Source organism: Herpailurus yagouaroundi, unplaced genomic scaffold (assembly GCF_014898765.1).
Source record: "Herpailurus yagouaroundi ecotype Mexico unplaced genomic scaffold, PumYag 160, whole genome shotgun sequence".
Classification (NCBI taxonomy): domain Eukaryota; kingdom Metazoa; phylum Chordata; class Mammalia; order Carnivora; family Felidae; genus Herpailurus; species Herpailurus yagouaroundi.
In genome coordinates this window covers 44,363,100-44,383,040 of record NW_024412401.1, presented here as the reverse complement: position 1 = coordinate 44,383,040, position 19,941 = coordinate 44,363,100, and positions in this window count along the sequence as shown.

The window sequence follows — 19,941 nt, the reverse complement described above, 5'->3', positions numbered from 1 at the left end:
CATCTACCCATCCCTCTACCCATCTACCTACTCATCCATCCATCCATACCTCTCTCCCTCCCTCCCTCCATCCACCCACCCATCCACCTACCCATCCACCCACTTATCCGTCTATCCCTTCACCCTCCCATCCACCCATCCACTGATCCATCCTTCTCTCCCCACCCACCCATCCACCTCCCCATTCACCTATGCATCGCTCCTTCCCACCCTCCCTCCTTCTCTCCCTCCCTCTATCCATCCATCCATCCACACATCCACTCATTCAGTGTTTGTTGAACACTAATGGTGGCTTGAGTACTCCGGTGGTGGTGGTGAATGCAACCATATCCCTACCTTTTTAGTCTTCACCGTCTAGAGAAGGAAAGTGTCTGCGTGCCAGATACTGAGACTATAGCAAGGAACACAAGAGAAACATATCCCTGTCCCCCGGATTTACATTCTAGTGGAGGAGACATAATGAACACCTATGATATGCTGGGTGGTGATAAGGCAGAGGGAAGGGGCTGGGAATTCCTGGGAGTCAGTCTGCCTGCTGAGCAGAGATCTGACAGCAGTGAAGGAGCAGCTGTGCAGATATGGCAGCAGGGAATATCAAAGGCAGAGGGAACAGCCAGTGTGAAGGCCCAGAGGCGGGGATGTTCAGGGAAAGGCACTGAGGTGGGGGAAGAGCAGGTTATCTCCCGAAGTTCTTGGCAAGGAAGGGTTTGGCTGTGACTCTGAGTGACAAAGGGGCCTGTAGAAGTTCCGGGACGGGAGGGGGGGGGGGATGACCTGACTTACAGGTTGGCGTCTGGGTTGGGAATAGATCATAAGGGGCCGGAGCTGAGGCGGGGAGATGGGTCAGGAGGCCACTGAACTTGACCCAACAAGAGATACTGGACCAGATGGTGGGGCGGAGGTGGTGAGAGTGGGGGACTCAGGTATGTCTGGAAGGCAGCTGCGAGCCTTCCTCGTGGACCGGATGTGGGGTGGTAAGAAGAGGGAAGTGTGCCGGCAAGGTTTAGGGCTTCCCGGATGGGGGAACGGGACTATAGAAGAGGAATGGGCTGCAGGAAGGGAGTCTGAATGGGGAGCTGGACCGAACTCGCTAAGCTGGAGGCGAGGAGTGCAGAGGTGAGGAGCAGGTCAGAGGGTGGAGACGGACGCTCGGGAGCTGTGGGATTTAAAGCCCGGTGCCTGGATGCCAGCATGGAGGGAGAGAGGAGGTGGAGAACAGAGGGGGGCCGGGCACCCAGTTGTGGGCGTGCCAACAGCGGCAGGCAAGGAGGTGAGGAAGAGTTTGTCAGGAGAACTGAGAAGGGGCAGCCAGGGAGCAGGACGAGGGTCCACAGAGTGGGGACCCGGGAGCCGAGGGAAGAAGAGGTTTCCGCAAGGAGGACCAGCTTTTTCAGGTGGCGCTGAACAGCCAAGTGGGACGGGGACACGACGCTGACCGCCAGGTTTGGCGACACAGTGCGGCCCCGGGGAAGAGACAGGAAAGCCCAGGTAACCGTGGGCGCCCTAAGGAAGGGAGCTGGATCCGGGAGGGCTTCCTGGAAGAAGGGGTGCCTCGGCAGGAACCCGAGGGACACAGACATGTTTGCCAGGGAGAAAGCGGATGTCCAGGCTGAGGAGTCAGCACAAGGTCAAGGGGAGAGAGTAGTCAGCTTATTTGGGGAACTAAAGTAAGAAAGTCTGGCTGTGACGCGAGTGCGGGAGGGGTGAGGGCCAGATGGGGAGGGAGTGCTGTCCTCGCAGGACCCTGGAGAGATCAGCAAAGCAGCTGGTGGGGTCCTTGATTAGAGACCAGGCTTTCGGGATGGATGAGTGGTGGGGACGCGGCTGGGGGAGTGAGGAAGCAGCAGGAGAAGCGATCTGGAGAAGGATGATGAATTCAGATGAGTTTAGGGCGCTGAGGGCGGTCAGGGGGGATTCCGACATCAGTGTGGCACGTGGGCTGGACCTCGGGGTCTGGGAGGGACCGCATGTGCAGGGGGGATGCTGGGAGAGCTGGGTGGAGCTGAGCCACTCACCCGCCTCCTTCTCTGGTGCAGCTGGAGGCCAGCCTGTGGCCAGCTACCCGCTGTGGGCTGGGGAGGGGCGCTGGCAGCCTCCGGCCATTGCGGTCTGTCTTGCCAGGCAGCAGGAGCCCAAAGCCCAGTGGTTCCCCTAAATGGGCTGTTGTCACCATGCCCGTCCCTCCCATCTCCGTCCCATCCGCAGCCCACAGAGTGCCTTTGCCACGCTCTCAGGCACCTCCAAAAGAAGCGGCGCCCACCATTCCATGCGTGCTCACGAACATTCAAGGAGCAGTGATTCATGGAGCACCTCGCAGATGCCGTCCTGACCTTGGGAGAGAAATGATGACCTAGGTAGACAGCCTTCTGCCCTCAAGGGGCTCACCATCCACTAGGGGAGGCAAACAATAGATGTATAATTAGAGTCAAGTGTAGTGTTTGGAGAGAGAAGCTCGGGGGGCCATTTGGGATCTGAGGGGCTTCTAGGAGGGGGTCCAGAGGATGATGAGTCAGAGTTAGACAAGACGAAATGGGGGTGGAAAAGTATTTGAGTGAAGGGGAACAGCACGCTGAAGGCTCAGAGGTGAGAGAGCATGCCAGGGGGTAAGGAATGAAAAGATTGAGGGTAGTGGAGCACGGGGCACCTCCAGGTGGTGTGGGTTTGAGGGATATGTGGTGGTGGTAAAGAACCTCAGGAGTCAGGCTTAGGAGCTGGGACTTTCTCCTGAGGGCAATGGGGAGCCATGGAGTGTCTTAAGCAGGTGGTGACATGCTCAGATTTACACGTGGGAGGATTCAGAGACAGAGATCTGAGACACCCAATCTGAGCTCAGAGAGACCCAGGGTGGTCTCATCCAAGGCAAGATCCCCTCCAACCTCTCCTAGCTCCCTTGACAGGCTAGATGGGTCAGTATGGCTTGCACACCTCCAGGGGCCTAGAACTCACTACCTCTGGAGATAGGCCCCAACGACGATTTAACAAGCCCTGTGAGGGCCCCACAGGCATGCTCTGGGAACCCAGTCTTGTCACTGGGATACGCGAGGGCATTTAACACGCACGGCGAGGTGGCTTGGGCGGCACCGCGGCGTGGATAATGGCCTGGCAGCTGGCGCTGGAATGCTCCTGAGCCACCTACGGGGGCGAGTGACTTGTTGCGTGCGCTCCGGATGCCACCTGGTAAGGCTGTCGGCGGGATGCTGAAGAAATAAATCTGTTCATGAAGATGCGCGGCCCCCTCCCCACCGCGACATCACCCCACTCCCTCCCATCACCACCCCCGCCCCTGCCCGGAGCCGCTGAGCCTGCCCCGCAGCGCCACCGTGTGGGTAAGGCGGGTCACGACAGAAGGCCGGTCACTCAACTCCAGGTCCTAACCGCGGGCCAGGGACGGAAACCAGCATTGCAACTGGCCTTTCCAGGCTGCAAGGCACGGCGGGTCCTAGTCTCATTACATTTTTTAAACTTATCTTTCAGAACGGAAATATATTTTTATTATATAATAATTATATATATTTATTTTTATTATATATATATTTATTATATATTATTATATATTATATATATTTTATATATATAATATATATAATATATTTATTATATATTTATATTATATATATTTATTATATATATTATATATATTATATATTTATATTATATATATTTATATATATTATATATTATATATATTTATTATATATATAATTATATAATATATATTATATAATTATATATAATTACTTAAATAATTATTTAAGTAATATATGCTTACTGAAAAAAAAATGTGCAAATTCCATAGATTGTATATAAGGCAGCGTTCAAGCCCCCGCCCCTACAGACCCTCGCTGATTGCATTTTGGCCAACAAGCTTCGAGATTTTCCTCTACAGGAAAAATACACGTATAGATTTCTGTTCATCCTACCTGCTTTCTGTTTGCTTTCTGTTTTCTATGTATACATGTACAAATGAGATCGTATCATACACCTGCTTTGTTTTTCAAATGTATTTGTATTAACCGTAGAGACAAAAAAAATATTTACCTAATATATATAGAAAGCACGTGAATCAGGTTGAAGTGAACATTATGTGCCCCCACCCAATTTAAGAACATTTTTATGACCTCTGGATTTTCCTGTGTATGTTACTTTATTTTTCAGTTAAAAACAGATTTTTCTCTCCTTTCTCACCTAACTCTGGATGGATTTGGTGTGGGGTTTTTTTATTAATACGTGTTATCTCTTTATTAGCTTTCCATTCTCTTAGTGCTTACCCTAGAGAGGGCAATACGTATCTTTGACTTATTAAAGTCTAGTACAAATTAGTACTCTTACCACTTGCGGGAAAATGCAGGAAACTTAGGCCACTTAAAACTCCATTTACCCCCTCCTGACTTATATGCTACCGTCATCTGGTGCCATCTGGTATTTTAATTCTTTATATATTCAAACTCCACAAGAGGATATTATTATTGTTTTATACAGACAATATTTGTTTAGATTAACCACATATTTTCTCTCTCCTTTGGCCTTCATTTCTTCGTGCATCTCCAAGTTTTCATCTGGGATCCATTTTCTCCCGCCTGAAAACCATCTTTTCCTAATTCCTTTTAGGAATTAGGGGGTGAGCTGGCGACGAATTATTACAGTTTTTATTTGCCTGGACTACCTCTGTCTCACTTTCATTTTCAAAGCGTATTTTTTTGCTGAGTATATAGTTTCAGGTTGGCAAGAGACAGCAAGAAAAAGGGAAAAGTAACAAACAGAAAACAAACAGGAAGATGGGAAACCAAAAGCCAAATATGTCAGCAATTATATTAAGTGTAAGCAGATTAAATAGTTCAGTTGAAAGATGAGCATGAACACATTGGATAAAAAGTGAATAAAATTCAATCATATGCTGCTTATAAAATAGACATGTCCAATATAAGAATATAGAAATGAAGAGTGTAGAAGGATGGAAAGTTATAACATAAAATACCAAAAGTAAACTGGTGTAGTTACCTTAATATCAGCAAAAGTAGAGTTTACAGTGAAAAAAAGCAATGCCAAAGATTAAAAGAGCTATTCACAATGGGGAAAAAAAGGTCTAATTTATCAAGCAGATACAAAAATTCTAAACTTGTATGCAACTAATAAGGTAGCCTCAAAATATATAAAGCAGAATTCAAGAAAACTGAAAGGAGAAGTGGACAAATCCACAATCTCTGTTTCAGTATTTGATAGCACAGGCAGATAAAAAATTAGTAAAAAACTGCAAATACCTACAGGAACATTATGGGGTGATACTTCATTCCTTTTACTGCATCCGATCAGGTGGCTCAGGATTCTTGTTTGTCTCATTTCTGATAGCTTGATTAAGATGGTGTCTGCTAGGGGGCACTTGGGTGGCTCAGTCGGCTGAGCGTCCGACTTTGGCTCAGGTCATGATCTCATAGTGTGTGAGTTCGAGCCCCACATCAGGCTCTGTGCTGACAGCTTGGAGCCTGGAGCCTGGAGCCTGCTTCGGATTCTGTGTCTTTCTCTCTCTGCCCATCCCTCACTAGTATTCTGTCTCTTTCTCTCTCTCTCTCTCTCAAAAATAAATAAAAGCATTACAAATTTTTTTTTTAAAGATGGTGTCTGTTAGGCTTCCCCACTGTAAAATTACTTTTTTCCCATTTTTATTCATGGGCATTTTGTGGGGGAGTTACTTTGAAACTCTTTATCAAACCTTCCATTTATTTATTGCTATCAGTGGAGACTCATGGATTCCTGTTTTATTCAGCAGGTTCTATCAATATGACCAATATTGGTTTATTACTGTCAATATTTTGATGCTCAGATATTTTCAGATGTGGCCAGGGGGTGCTCCTTTTGGTCCATTCCCTCATTCTTTGTGTACTTGCTTATTTTTGGGTACAGTATGATGTTTCATTTTGTATTTTCTCTGCCCTGAAATCAGTCATTTTCCTAAGGAATCTTGATTCTTTTTAGTGGGATATTTAAAAACCCACTAAGGGTGCCCACTTTTGGAGTGTCACTGTTCTGAGGTCCTCTGAGTGGACAGAGTTGGGAGAATATGTGTGTTTATACATGTGTATATACACATCCCTACACACACACACATTCACCTGTATATCTATTCAACATCTATGTATAGATATGGACAACCAAGAGGTCTAGTTTCTATCCAACAGCTCAAGGTTCACTCCAATTTTCTCCCTTTCTGTATTTGAAATTCCTTTTTCCTATGGTGAGAAATCTGGCTTCCATTATTTTGTAATATCTTCATTTCTCTCTGTGTATCTGGTCAATCCCTATCTATTAGTTTTCTGTGCTGTTGCTGTGTAACAAATTATCCCAAAACTGTGTGACTTAAAACAACAAAAGCCACTTAGGATTCCACTGTTCCTGTGGGCCAGGAATTTGGGAGCAGCTTAGCTGGGGATTGTGGCTTGGGGGTCTCACCTGACTATGCAATCAAGTCTCAGCCAGGCTGTAGTCTGGGGCTGGAGGATTTGTTTCTGTGATGGCTCACTCACTCCACAACCCTTCTTTCAGTAATTGACAGAATAAGATTTTAAAAAATTAGTGAAACCTTCAAGTTTGTGCAGGCCGCTGGCAGGAGGGCTCAGTTTAGTATCATGCAGGCTTCTCCACAGAGCCGTTTGAGTATGGAGCTGGCTTCCCCAGAGTGAGTGATCCAAGAGAGAGCAAGGGGGACACAAGCATTTACTCCAGAGCAATGGGCTTTTATTGATTATTTTTTAATGTTTACTTTTGAGGGAGAAAGAGCGCGAGTGGGGAAGGAGCAGAGAGAGAGGGGGACAGAGGATCCGAAGTGGGGTCTGCACTGACCGTGGCGAGCTCGATGTGGGGCTCGAACTCACAAATGGTGAGATCGTGACCTAAGCCGAAGGCGGACGCTCACACCTACTGAGCCACCCAGGTGCCCCAGCAATGGGGTTTTAGGTCCCTCCCAGGCCTGGGTTCTCGGATCTCCTCCCTCAGGACTCCCAGCCTTCTCCGTCTTCCCCAGCGGAGCCAGAAGTGGGGAGGGCCCACATGCCCGTGATACTCAAAGGGCCTTGATGTTCATTTACTTTTTTATTCCAAGTCAGTCTTCCCACTAAATTGTGAGCTCATGGGCCTGGGTCTGCATCCCTGGGGTCTGGCAGGGGGCCAAGCACGGAGTGGATGCTCGGTAGGTATGGGTGGATGGGAAGGATAAACGAATGCCTTGGGGTGGAGGCCAGGCAAGGGGTGTCCAAGACCTTGACCTTGGTAGGCTGCACCCTCCCTCTCCACCCCCACCCCAGGTGGAAAGAATTCAAACCTCAGTAAATGCCTGCCTCTCTCTCAGCTTCAGCCGCCTTTAAAGGGGTAACCAGAACTGCTTTCCAAAGCTGTTGTGAAGGGCAGCAGGCAGGGGCTGGAGCAGAAAAGGGTGGGGTAAGAGTGGGCCCTGTGTGTGAGCAGACACTCATTGGAGTCAAGTTCTCCAGGGCCTAAAGACCCAGAGCCAGGGTGGGGGCTGGGGGGCGGAGCAGACTCCCTCTCCCTCTCCAGCTGAGGGAGCCTTGGCCATGGAGTTAAAAGAGCCCTTGGAAGCATCCTTGCAGAGTCTTTGGGGAGGAAAGCAGAGAGTTGCCATGGAAACCATCCCACAACAACCCACTCCACTTGGAGCTCATGAAGGTTCCCTGAATAAGAATTCTCATCTCAGGGTGCCTGGCGGACTGTCAACTCTTGATCTTGGGGTCCAGGCCCCGTGTTGAGGGTAGACCTTACTTTAAAAAAAATAATTCTCATCTTTATTAGGTTGCTGCCTTTTACACACATCTGCACCTTACGGTGTGTGCACTGGCTGGCGTGTTTGTGTGTTCGTGTGTTTGCTTTCTGTGTCTGTGTGCGGCCCCTCACTGCACACGTTACCTCAGTAAGCCTGGCTTTCTCTTCTCCGGGCCTTTGCACATGCCACTTCTTCTGCCTGGAACACCCTTTCCCTTCCCCACCATCCCCTTTGTCTGGAGTTCTCTTGCCCCTTCACTGCCCGCCCCCACCCGTGTCTGGCCAGGAGCCCTTCTGGTGTTCCCACAACCCCCACCCTGGGCTTTCTTCTCCCCCAGCACTGGTCACGTGGGGCTGTAATCTGTGGTTTTTGTGTCCATCCATGAGTTCCTCAAGTGCAGGACTGGGCCCAGAAAGTGCTTGCTGAAGGAAGGAAGGAAGGAAGGAAGGAAGGAAGGAAGGAAGGAAGGAGTGAATGAACACATAAACAGCCACTCCCACAGAAGGGCTTGGAACACTGGCAAATCTTACCTGCTCAACTCAAATAAACAGTCAGGGTTGCTGGCTGGCTCAGCTGGAAGAGCTTGCAACTCTGGGTCTTGGGGTTGTGAGTTCGAGCCCCACGCTGGGTGTAGAGATTACTTAAAAATAAAATCTTAAGAAAAAAAAAAAAAAAGAAGAACTTTCAAAGAACTTTCATCAGAGTTGACAGGTCTTAGAGATAAATTCAAGAGCCAGCAGCCTGGGCACACCCTCAAGCTTGTTAGAAATGCAGCTTCCCGGGCCCCACCCCAGATCCAGTGATTCCGAATCTGCCTTTTAAAGATTCCCAGATGACTCACACACACATTAAAAGTTGATAGGTGTGCTCTTGTGAACCCCACCTCCAATTTTATTAGACTAGGAAAATGGAAGGTTACCGATGTAACTGAGAGAAACTGAGACCTACAGAGGGGAGGGGCCTTGCAAGGCAGTAGCGGCGATGGGACTTCAAGCTAGGTGGCCTTGTCCCAGGTGTCAGGCTCCTGTCCCCCCCATCCCCCACTTCAGCCCGTCCATCTTGAAAACATCACCTTTCTGGCTGGGTGGGCCTCAGATTCTAGACCCTTCCCTTTTGGCCTCTTGAAGTGTTTGCAAGGAGCTCGTGCTCCCCCTAGTGGTAGCTGGCCAGAGCAGCCAAAGAGGCTTGGCTCCGGGTTCAACTATAAGGAATGGAGACAGAGGTTATGAGGGTATATGTGCCAGGCTCTGTGCTAAGTGTTCTTTTTTTTGTTGTTTTTTTTATAAGATAACATTTTTTTTCACTTAAAACTTGTTTTAAATTTACCATTTTAACCATTTGCACGTGTACAATTCAGGGGCATTAAGTATATTCACAACGTTGTGCAATCATCACCACGATGCATTTCCAGAATTTTTCATCATCTCAAACAGAAACTCTTCTCACGCAGTGTAACTCTCCATTTCTCTCTCCCCCTCCACCCCTGATAAACTCTATTCTACTCTCTGTCTCAATGAGTTTGCCGATTCTAGGGACCTCATAGACGTGGAATCATACAGTATTTGTCCTTTTGTGTCGGGCTTATTTCACTTAGCATGATGACTCCAAGGTTCATCCAGGTTGTCACACGTCAAAATTGTATTCCATTTTAATTAAGGCGGAACAGTACCCCCTTGTATAGATACAGCACATTTTGTCTATACGTTCATCTCCTGGGGGACCCTTGGGTTATTTCCGATTATTGTGAATAATGCTACTGTGAACTTTGCGATTCTTTGGGGTGCCCCCCTACGAGTGGAATTGCTGGGTCATGTGGCAATTCTGTTTACCTTTTTGAGGAACTACCAGACTGTTTTCCACACCTGCTTGTGCTGAGTATTCTTAGTGCCTTATCTCACGAAGCTCTGGCAGCACAACCTGGGAGGCTGGCCCTGCCACTGGCCCTTGGTCACAGGGGAGGACACTGAGATCCAGACAGATGAAGCGAAGTGTCCCATGTCCCTCAGCTAATAAGTGCAGAGCCACAATTAAAGCCCAGACTGGATGGAGCACGACGTTTCATGAGGTGGTTCGTGGGGAAGCTGTCACAGAAAACATCACTCAACTTCACTCTGTCTTCTTCCCCTGGGACCCCTCACCCAGCCAGAGAGCGACTCATTCCCATTCAGTACCAAAGTCATGCTTCTCCTGAGCGATTGGTTTGTCTTCATTCATAGACTTTGGGGTTGTCTAAGTGGCTGTGATTTCCTTTTGTGCCACCTGCTAGGAAGCTCAGAGCCAAGGTGTGGCCCTCCATGAGTATAGTGTGGGGGAACCCAGCCCTCTCGTAGCAAAAGCGCTTCCTACCATGTATCCCAAAAGTTAGAAACTCAACTAACAGAAAATATCTTTAATGTTTATTCCCTGAAGACCATTCTCCCTTTGTTATTTGGTCAAGAATACTGTCTTTTCAAGTGCATACCTGGATCTTTTTCGTGTGAATACCTCATTTTGGGTACCGTAACTGCCCTTGTTTTCAAAATGTATACCTTGAATCACTTCTCAAATCTACATTATAAGGGTCTCTCTCCCCTGTGCAACCCAACAGATTTCTGGAAGGGTGTGTGTGTGTGTGTGTGTGCGTGTGTGTGTGTGTGCATGCAAAATCATGCACTGTACCCAGGTGTAAGGAACCTGTAAACTAATGGGATGGGAACAAAGAGGAGTTATCACTCAGCCGTGGCTGGTGGATGCTTCTTGCATTTCTCTGTGCCTTCAGGAGATGACAAAAGCCACCTTCCAAATTTTCTGAGCCTGTGTCTTATTTCCAGAACAGTAGATCCTTATGGTCTGTATTTTAACTTCACTCCTGCCTCCTCCGTGTTCCCATCCTTGTGTTTCTTTCTTCTTTTCCCACACCCTTATTTTCTGCTCTGGTGGTGCCTTATGCATCCTTGGAAGTTGCCCCAGATCTTTTCTGCAACAAGGCGGAGAGGAAATCAACCAGCAGACGGCCTACCTGCTTTAGGGCTGCTGGATTCCTGGGCCTGGCTCCTTGTGTTCTTCCGGCACTAGCCAGAAGGTGGCACCAGGGTGCTCCCAAACTTCATACCAGGGTCAGGGACTGGCAACCTCAGGTAGAGGGTTGACAGTGGAAGCCTTGGGGACTGTAGAGGGAAGGGGCTGGGGAAGAAGAGAGCTGAGAAGCAGCAGGATCAGCACCCCAGCACCCCAGCAGGCTGGGGTAATCTTCGGGCCTCCCAGGCTAATTATGTCAGGGAAGTATTTCAAGTCAATGTCGGGGGAGAACGAAAGAATAGATGGGAATGTGCTCAGTGCCTGGAACGCAGTAGGTGCTCAGCACATCTTCAGACCCTCCTGGATGAATGGGTAGCTTTGCTCCTAAAAGGACCAACACAGGACCGTGCTGCCACCCTGTATTTGTCCCTTGGGATTGGGAGCCCCTCTCTCTGCGGGACAGACCCCTCCTTCCATGGTGAAACTCAGGGGGTGGAGAGAGATGCTAAGAATAGCCGTAGCCTGCCCCACTTCCCCTTGTCCTTCTGGTTCTTCTCCCACAAGAGGAAGCCAGCGGGAGGGGCACTGTGCCAGCAGCCTGCGCGTCCCCAGCAATGAGCCTCGGGGGAAGGAAAGAACAACAGACAGAATTTGAAAACTCGAGTTTACAACCGGGACTTTGGCGTCGGTCGGAGCCCAGACCGGAGCTGGCATCCAGATGTTGCTGCTAACTGACTTTCTGGCCTGGGGCAAATGACTCAATCTCTCCACGCCTCAGTTTCCTCACCTGTAAAATGGAGAGAGCAATAGTTGTGATGATTCGGTGAATTAGTGTAAGTAAGGGGCTCGGCCTGGCACCTGGGCCACCGGTCTGGTCAATGCTGCCTGTCACTGTGGCCACTTTTTGAGGAGTGACCCGAGACAACTCGGAGAAATGGGGCTGTGGGGCGTCTGGGGGGTTCAGTCGGTTAAGTGTCCAACTCTTGATTTCAGCGCGGGTTGTGATCTCACGGTCTGTGGGTTCGAGCCCCACATTAGGCTCTGCACTGACCGTGTGGAGTCTGCTTAATAAATAAATAAACTTAAAAAAAAAACAACAACACAGAAAAATGAGACTGTAGATCACTCCCTGTGTTGTTGGGAGAACGAAGGGAGCCAGTGTGTATATATGGCCCCTTGGACAGTGGCCAGTACCCAGAAGATGCCCTGTCACTGTGGCCTGGATTGGAATCCCAAGAATCCAGGAAGAAAAGCAAGCACGCATTCTAATCCTTACTAAATGTCCCCTCTTAAGTGTGTGCCCTAGGTCTGCTTGCATGCTTCCCGTGGTGGAAGGCTCACCACCTCTGAGGAAGCTCTGCCCCCTCTATCTCGGTTACGCTCTGGCCATGACAACGCCCTTCTTTCTGTAGGAGTTTTCAGCCAGGAGTTGAACGTATTCCAAACCCTGATCTCCGGGGGCCAACGCTAACCCTTCACTTCCCTTCCCCATGACTTCTGCTAAATGGATTAGTCCGCCAGCCTTTGCAAAATTAGATTCTGGACCTGGCAAGCAGGAGAGGGGGTGGGGTGCAGCTGAAGCCTTCCTGTAGTTTAGGAGGGCAATTAACCGCTTCCACGCCAGGCCTGGATCCTCGTGCAGAGTTGGTGACCCACGTGAGAGGCTGCTTGTGCTGGGACTAGAGACGTCCACGGTCAGCGTTCGTGTTCACGGAGCCATTGTGCGTGTTGCTGTGGCCGCCCGACGCCCAGGGCAGCGCCCACTGGCTGCAGATGGGGAAACCGAGGCTCAGAGGACAAGTGGTCAGCCTGGGAGCTCTGTCTGTGGATGAGTTTATTTGTTTGCTCAAATGTGCTCCGAGCCCTCACTCTATACCAGACAGGCAAATAATTTCTTCTTTCTGGAAGCTGGAAAGCTGCCTTCATCCATTCGTCTGTCTGTCTGTCTCTTCATTCATTCAGCCATCCATCACAAACGTGTATTGAGTGCCTAGGACCGGGGGTTCCCAGAATGAGGACCCAGTGACAGATAGAGACATCAGCTGCCTCTGCCGCTTAGCATCCTGTCTTCTTGGGACGACAGTTCCCTGATTTGCCTTTGGGGGACTCTGTGCCCCAGCTGATGGGTTTCATAGTAACAAACCCCATTTCCCATCTCGGGGGTGAAGCACATGATCTGGGCTAAACCCATCAGTGCCGTCCATGATTCCGGCCACGATGATCAGCTGAGGGATGGACCCGTGACCTAGGTCAGGACAATCAGGACCAACAGGGCTGTATCCCAGGACGCTGGTTTGAGACAAGGGGGAAGAGCACTGTCCCTCCCACTGGACTTGGTGTTGAGGTCGTGGGGGCTGCTGGGGGTCACCTCAGGGAACTGGAGAACGGGGCCGACTCCGGTAAAGCAGATAGAGGCCACAACTCTGGGGATATTGTTTGAGTCCTGAATCCACTTATGCTGAAGCCAGACGTACACATGATGTGAGCCGGTTTTCGTTTAAGCCAGTCTGGGTTCTGTATCATTTACAGCAGAAGAGGCTTCCTGATTCAGGCACAGTTGTCCTCCGAGATGACCCTGGGAGGGCATCATTGTCCTCACTTTCTGTGGCCATGTCTCCACCTTGTCTCCCCAACAGCTCCTGGCTCTGACCACCCCTCCACCCCCTGCTGGCTCCCCAAGATGAAGGACACCCTCTCTCAGCCAGCCTCCAGGAGCTAGGGTTCTCAGTCAAGTTCAGTTCTCCTTGGGGCCCTCATGGCACCTTAGTTCCATCCTCTGCTCTCACCTCTGCCCCCAGGCTGGGAACAAACCCGTTGTCACTGAAGAATTCTTTTTTGGGCTGTTCCCCTGAGGATCCTGCCTGTGAAGATGCTTTCTGTGCTAGAAAATGGTCCCTCTGTCCTCGCATGTCTCTCTCTCTCTCTCTCTCTCTCTCTCAGTCATCCCACCCTCTCAACCCCTTGCAAACTTTGCCTCCTAAATATCCCCAGGCTTCCCCCACTCTTGCTGCTGCAGCTGCCCGGGCTCAGACCCCATGCCCTGTCGCCCGGACCTTCCATCGGCCTCCTCCTACAGGCATCCTGGCTTCCAGACACTGTCATGAATAGATGTCCATCGTTTGGGGACTTGGTCACTTCAGAGACCAGTCTTCGCATCTCTCGCTTAGGGTAAGGCATGGTGACTACACTCCTGGTGGTTGGCGTTCTGGGAGCCGGCGGGAGGAGAGCGCTAGAAGTCTCATTGTTTAGGACGGATGCCCCTTAATCCCTGGGCTCAGTCTTATTCTCTGCTGTGCCTGGGACTTATGAGTCTTTGTGGTTCAAATCCTCCCAGGAAGAACAGACGCTCTTGCGCCCGTGGCTACAGCCATCTATGAAACCTGGGAACAGCTGCTCTGTGTCCAGACTTCCAACCACAGCTGGTCCCTCCAGGACCTGGGCCTCTCGGATTCTTCAGGACAAACTGGCTCCGTCACGCGGGCACTTTAGACTGTAGTCCCAAATGCCCTCGCCGCTTCTCGGTTAGCCTCCCATCTCCCAACGTGTTGTCGAAATCTTTTTTTCTGCTGGTGCCTCCTGTCCCGGCTTCTTTGCCATCACAGGTGGGTTAGAGCTGCTTTATTCCTTCACTGTGGGTTTGGTGGGGGGCTGAGCGGGGACAGGACACCCATGGCTGCGGCCAATCCACCACGTCCAAGTTCAGGAGAGTTACCTCTGCTTCCCACTCTCTCCTGAACCTTCCCCACTGGCTTCTCCCAGCACCACTCCACTGAAACATTGTTCGTCAGGTCACTGGCAGCCAAACACTGGACGTGTCGGTAAGCACGTCACACGTCGAGGGCCACACAGTGTCCTAAAGACCCATCCTGTGTTTCTCCAACCCCTGGCCTTGACCTCTGGATCTAAGTTGCCAGCTTCTCTTCTTTCCATGTTCTCTGACCTGTTATATTTCCCAGGGTTCCAGCCTCCGTCTCCCTCTCTTCCCACCTTGGACAGGCTCCCTGATCATGTTCCGCCCTTCCTATAGCCTCAGAGTGGTTTCACGCCAAAAGCTGGTCTATGCCAACCTCCAGCCCCGGCCCCCTACCTGAATTCCAGACCCCTAACTCCAGCGGCCTCCTGGACACCTCTTCTAGAAGGACCCTCAGGCCACTCGGGCTCCCTGCATTCAAAGCTCCTCCCAAAAGCGCCCCTCCTTCTACGGTCCCAGCCCAGGAAAGGTCACCACCATCTGTCTAGTTGCCCTGACATGTGGATGTCAACTTTGACTGCCCCATTTTCTCAATGTCCACACTCGGTTGATCACCAAGGCCCACTGACTTGACCTCTGTGATAAATCCCCATCTGCCTATCCCCTCTTCATCCCCACAGCTTCTCTCTTGGCAGGCGTCCTTGCCTTCAGTCTGGTCCCCTTCAGGCCACATGCTGCCAGTCTCCTTAGAAGGCAAAGCTCATCACATCATCCCCTCCTGAAGAGCCTCTGATGGCTCCCCACTACCTAGGAATTAAGTCCAAATGCACCCATCCCTCCAAGGCTAGAGATGCCAGATTTAGCCAATAAAAATACAGAATGTCCAGTTAAATTGAATTTTCAGATAAGCAATTTTATATATATATAAAATTCACTTCCGGCTATGCTGTGTTTCACATGTGACACTCAGGAGACACTGAACTGCTTGAAAGTGAACTTCCCCAAATGGGTCACACCTGTTCTTATCAACAGACTCCCCTTACCTGTGCCCAGAGGCTCCGGTGTTTCCCTGGATGGCAGGGATGTGTTTGCCCCCTGGATTGTCATTCAGTTTGCTCTTTGTCTCTCTCCCCTGCAGGCAAAGACTGGCGGCAGCCTTCCCGGGCCCACATCTGGCCCAGCCCACACGGCCCCAACCAGCTGGATGCTCCCAAGGGCCCAGAGCCTTGGCCAAGCCTCAGCTTTCTTCTCGCTATCTTGGCCTGGGTCCTAGCCTGATGGTTCACACTCCCTGCTCGCCTCAGTTCCCACGAAAAGTGGCCTCCACCCCTAGCCCCCTGCCCAGGCCAGATTACAAAATGCTGAGACAATGGAGGCTCCAAGCCAAATTTCCAAGAGGCCTGCTGTTAAATCCCCCACAGCATCTGCCTATATATCTGGGGACAGATGCTGGCAGCCGAGGCCACAGCCTCTCTCACACTGGTTATGCCTTGGGCCCTCGTGGGGGGTGGAGGGGAGGGAACTTAGACCTGAAGTCAGGACACTTGGGTTTGAATCCCAGCTCCTCATCTTTCTAGCGGCCTGGAGACCGGGCAAATGAGGACCCCCTTGAGTCTCAGTTTTCTCGTCTGTAAAATGGGGCCAATAATGCTTATCTCACAGGATAGGCTGTCAAGGAAGAGAGCCTAACACGTACAAGGACATACAGCAACAAACAGGATGCTAGCTCTGACCTCTTGCCTTTCTCAAGGCTGGTGGGAGCCGGACCCGGGCAGGCTTCTTCTCCCAGAATCACTCACCTGCCCTCCCCGGTGCAGCTTTAGTCAGAGAAGAGGGGAGGAGCGTTATCAGACCCCGCCCTCCACGCCCAGCACGGGCTCTGGACCGCAGCTCCGCTGGGAAACCTTCCCCCAAATCAACGGTCCGGTCCGGTTGAAAGCAGTAGAACAAGACAAAGCTAGCTGAAGGCGAGAGTGAGTGGGGGTGGGGGAGAGCTAAGGATGGAGGACAAGGCAGTGGGCCTGCCCCCTCCTCAAGGCCGTCCCCTCCTGCCTCTCCCCTGCCCAAACACCCTTCAGACCCCAGCTGGACGGGCACTGCAGCAGTACAGGCTTTGCTGGCCCAGCCTCCACCTGCGTAGGTCAGGTTCCCTCGTAGACCTTCCCGGGGCGCTTCTCAGCCCTCGTCACCATTTAGATGGTTTACTTCCCGATGCCCCTATTTACGTCCCAAACTGAGATGCAGAGACAAAAAGAATGCAAAAGTTTTTTAAAAGGAACAACATATCAAAAACAACGGGACAATTGAAAGGTGCAACATATGTGTCATGGGAATACCGAAGGAGAAGAAACAGGACGGAGCAGAAGACATTTTGGAAGCAACAATGGCCGAGAACTTTCCAAATTAATGACAGCGTCTGCCTGCCTCCCTCTCCAAATTGCAAGTGCCTCAAGGGCAGGAGTCTGTCAGCTTGCTAATAACAATAACCGGAAGTGTCTAGGATGACATTTACTAAATGTTTAAGACGATCACGTATATATCTGCACACACACACACGGACTTCCGTTCCAGTTCCAACACGCGAACAGCCCAGAAGTCATCCCTTCCCCTCCTCGCATTAAGAAAAAGCCGGAACAAACTGCAAATCTCAGATCCATCAGAGAGCTGAGGTCACAGGGCAAACCCTAAACACCGAGGGACAAGGGGTGCAGAGAATCACACGCAGATTAGCTTCTCAGGGGAGCAGAAACCACTGCAGGCACTGGAACCATAACTGGCAGGAACACTTCTGATGGTAACTGTCGCTGGCTGGATGCTCAGTGTAGACCAAGTGGAGAGTTAAAAACTCCTAGGGGCCCAGTCTTCAAGCCCTCGCGTGTTTGTGCATTTTAGCTCCAGGACCTGACCAGGGGCTCACATAACCATTTTGAAATCCATCCAAACTGCTGTCTGTAACAAAGGCCTGCCCCCAAGGAAAACTGCTTTACCAGAGTCTTATCTGATCTGGGCAAAGGGCAATTAGACAGCTCCAGCCTCTTCCAGCCTTCCGGTCTCACATGGGAAGGGTAGGGGCAGCTAAGAAATGTTTCTGAAGGTCACAGTTCCTCAGCAGGGACTCAGGCCCTGCTAAAACAAAACAAAGCAAAACAAAAAGCAAATGAGATTCAATCATGTAAGATTATAGAATGCTTCCCCTCCCCAACACCTTCCCAACCCATCAACAGGTATAGTCACAGTAGACCACAGGCTAGGAAGCTATAAGATAAAGACACTATTTAAGAAAGACTTCTCTCTTAAGGGGGACACCTGGCTGATTCAGTCGGTAGAGCATGTGACTTTTGATCTTGGGGTTTGGGATTGGAGCCCCACACTGGGCGTAGAGATTACTTAAAAATAAAGTCTTTTAAAAAGAAAAGAAAAAGAAAGACTTCATAAGGAAAACCAAAGACAACCGGAGAGAAAAGAGCAAGGACCTAGGAAAAAAACCCCAAAGCCTCTGGCCCCTATAGCTGCAACAAACATCAAAGACAACCCTGCTCCTAGCCAGCTTGACATTGAATCTCACCCTAAAAGCCTGATTAGCTCAGTTTCTAGTACCAGATACATCATAGTCGGCTTTCAACAAAAAGTTACAAGGCATCCTAAAGACAAAAAAAAAAAAAAAAAGTGTGAAGAGACAAATCAGGCATCAGAAGAACACTCCGATATGATACAGATTTTAGAATTATCAGATAAAGAATGTGAAATAACTGTGAATAATATGTTCAGGGCCCTAATGGAAAAAGTGTCCAGCATGCAAGAACAGATGGGCAATAGCACAGAGATAGATAGAAACTCTAAGGAAAAATCAAAAGAAAATGCTAGAAATCAAAACACTGTAACCAAAAATGAAGACTGCCTTTGACGGTCTCATTAGCGGACGAGACACAGCCACGGAAGGAGTCAGTGAGCTCAAAGACAGGTCAGTGGCACCATCCCAAACCAAAATGCAAAGAGTAAAGAGAATGGAAAAAGACCAGGAACAGATTGTCAAACACTGTGGGACAATTAAAAAGGTATAACGTATGTGTCCTGGGAACACTGGAAAGAGGGGAAAGAGGGGAAGGAGCAAAAGAAAATTTGGAAGTAGCAATGGCTGAGAATTTTCCCAGTTAATGACATGCCCTAGACCACAGATCCAGGAAGCTCGGAGAACATTAATCAGATAAATGCCAAAAAAGCAAAACAAAAACGAAAAACAACAACAACAACAAAACCCCCAACAACAACAACGAACAAACAAAAACAAACAAAAACATGACAGCAGAAACCTAGAGGCAAGAGAAAATCTTAGAAAGCGGCCAGAGGCCAGAAATGAAAACCACCTTACTTACCTACGGAGCAACAACGATGAGAATTATATCCAATTACAGTGGACTTCTTGTCAGAAACCACACAAGAGAGAAGAGGTTGGAGTGAAATAGTTACAATGTTGAAAGAAAGCAGACACCCACCCCGCCCCCACCCCCCAACTAGAGTTCTGTCCACAGGGAAACTATCCTTTAGAAGGGAAAGAGAAATACAGGTTTTCTCAGACTGACAAAACGGGGAATTTGTGGCCAGTATACCTGCTTTGGAAGAAATGGTACGGGAAGTTCTTCAGAGAGAAGGGTAATGATGCAAGTGGAAACTTGAATCTGTATAAAGACAGAAGGTCAGAGAAGGTGTTGTGTCATCTTTTCCGGGGTCAGCCAGGTGTGGCTGCAAGAGGAGACACAGGAGACGTCAAAAGAGCAAAGTTCATTACACTCCCAGATGCTAGAGACAGGAGACACAAAGCACATGGCTCGCAGGGCCCCTTGGGAGGGACACCAGCGTGGTCAGGCGGGAGAAGGCAAGTGAGGGCAGTGCTCCGTCCATGGCCTTCATCGGGGGGTTCCACGGGCGGAGTGAGCAGCTTATGATTGACTGGTTTGAATAATTGGGGGAGGGGGCTTCAGGCTGAAGGGATGGCCTTTAATTGCCTGGCATCTGGCCCTGGGATGATTAAAGCAGAGGAGTGTTGTCTCCTCGGGTATATGGACGAGACAGGGAGGGGGCTCTCCGAATTCCAGTGTTGTAGGGTAACTTCACCGCCCTGTGTTATTGGAAAGCCGATTTAGATTAATTGTGAATGTATGTTGCAATCTCTAGGGTAGCCGCCAAAGAAATTATTTTTTAAAGCGTAACTGATAGGCTAAGAGAAGATGGACAATGGAAGCATAATAAATGCTCAATTAAAACTAGAGAAGTAAGGGCATCTGGGTAGTTCAGTCAGTTAAGCGTCTAACTTCAGCTCAAGTCATGATCTCGCAGTTGGTGAGTTCAAGCCCCGTGTCAGGCTCTGTGCTGACAGCTCAGAGCCTGGAGCCTGCTTTGGCTTCTGTGTCCCCCCCCCCCTCTCTCTGCCCCTCTACCAGTCACACTCTTGTCTCTCTTTCTCTCAAAAATAAATAAGCATTAAAAA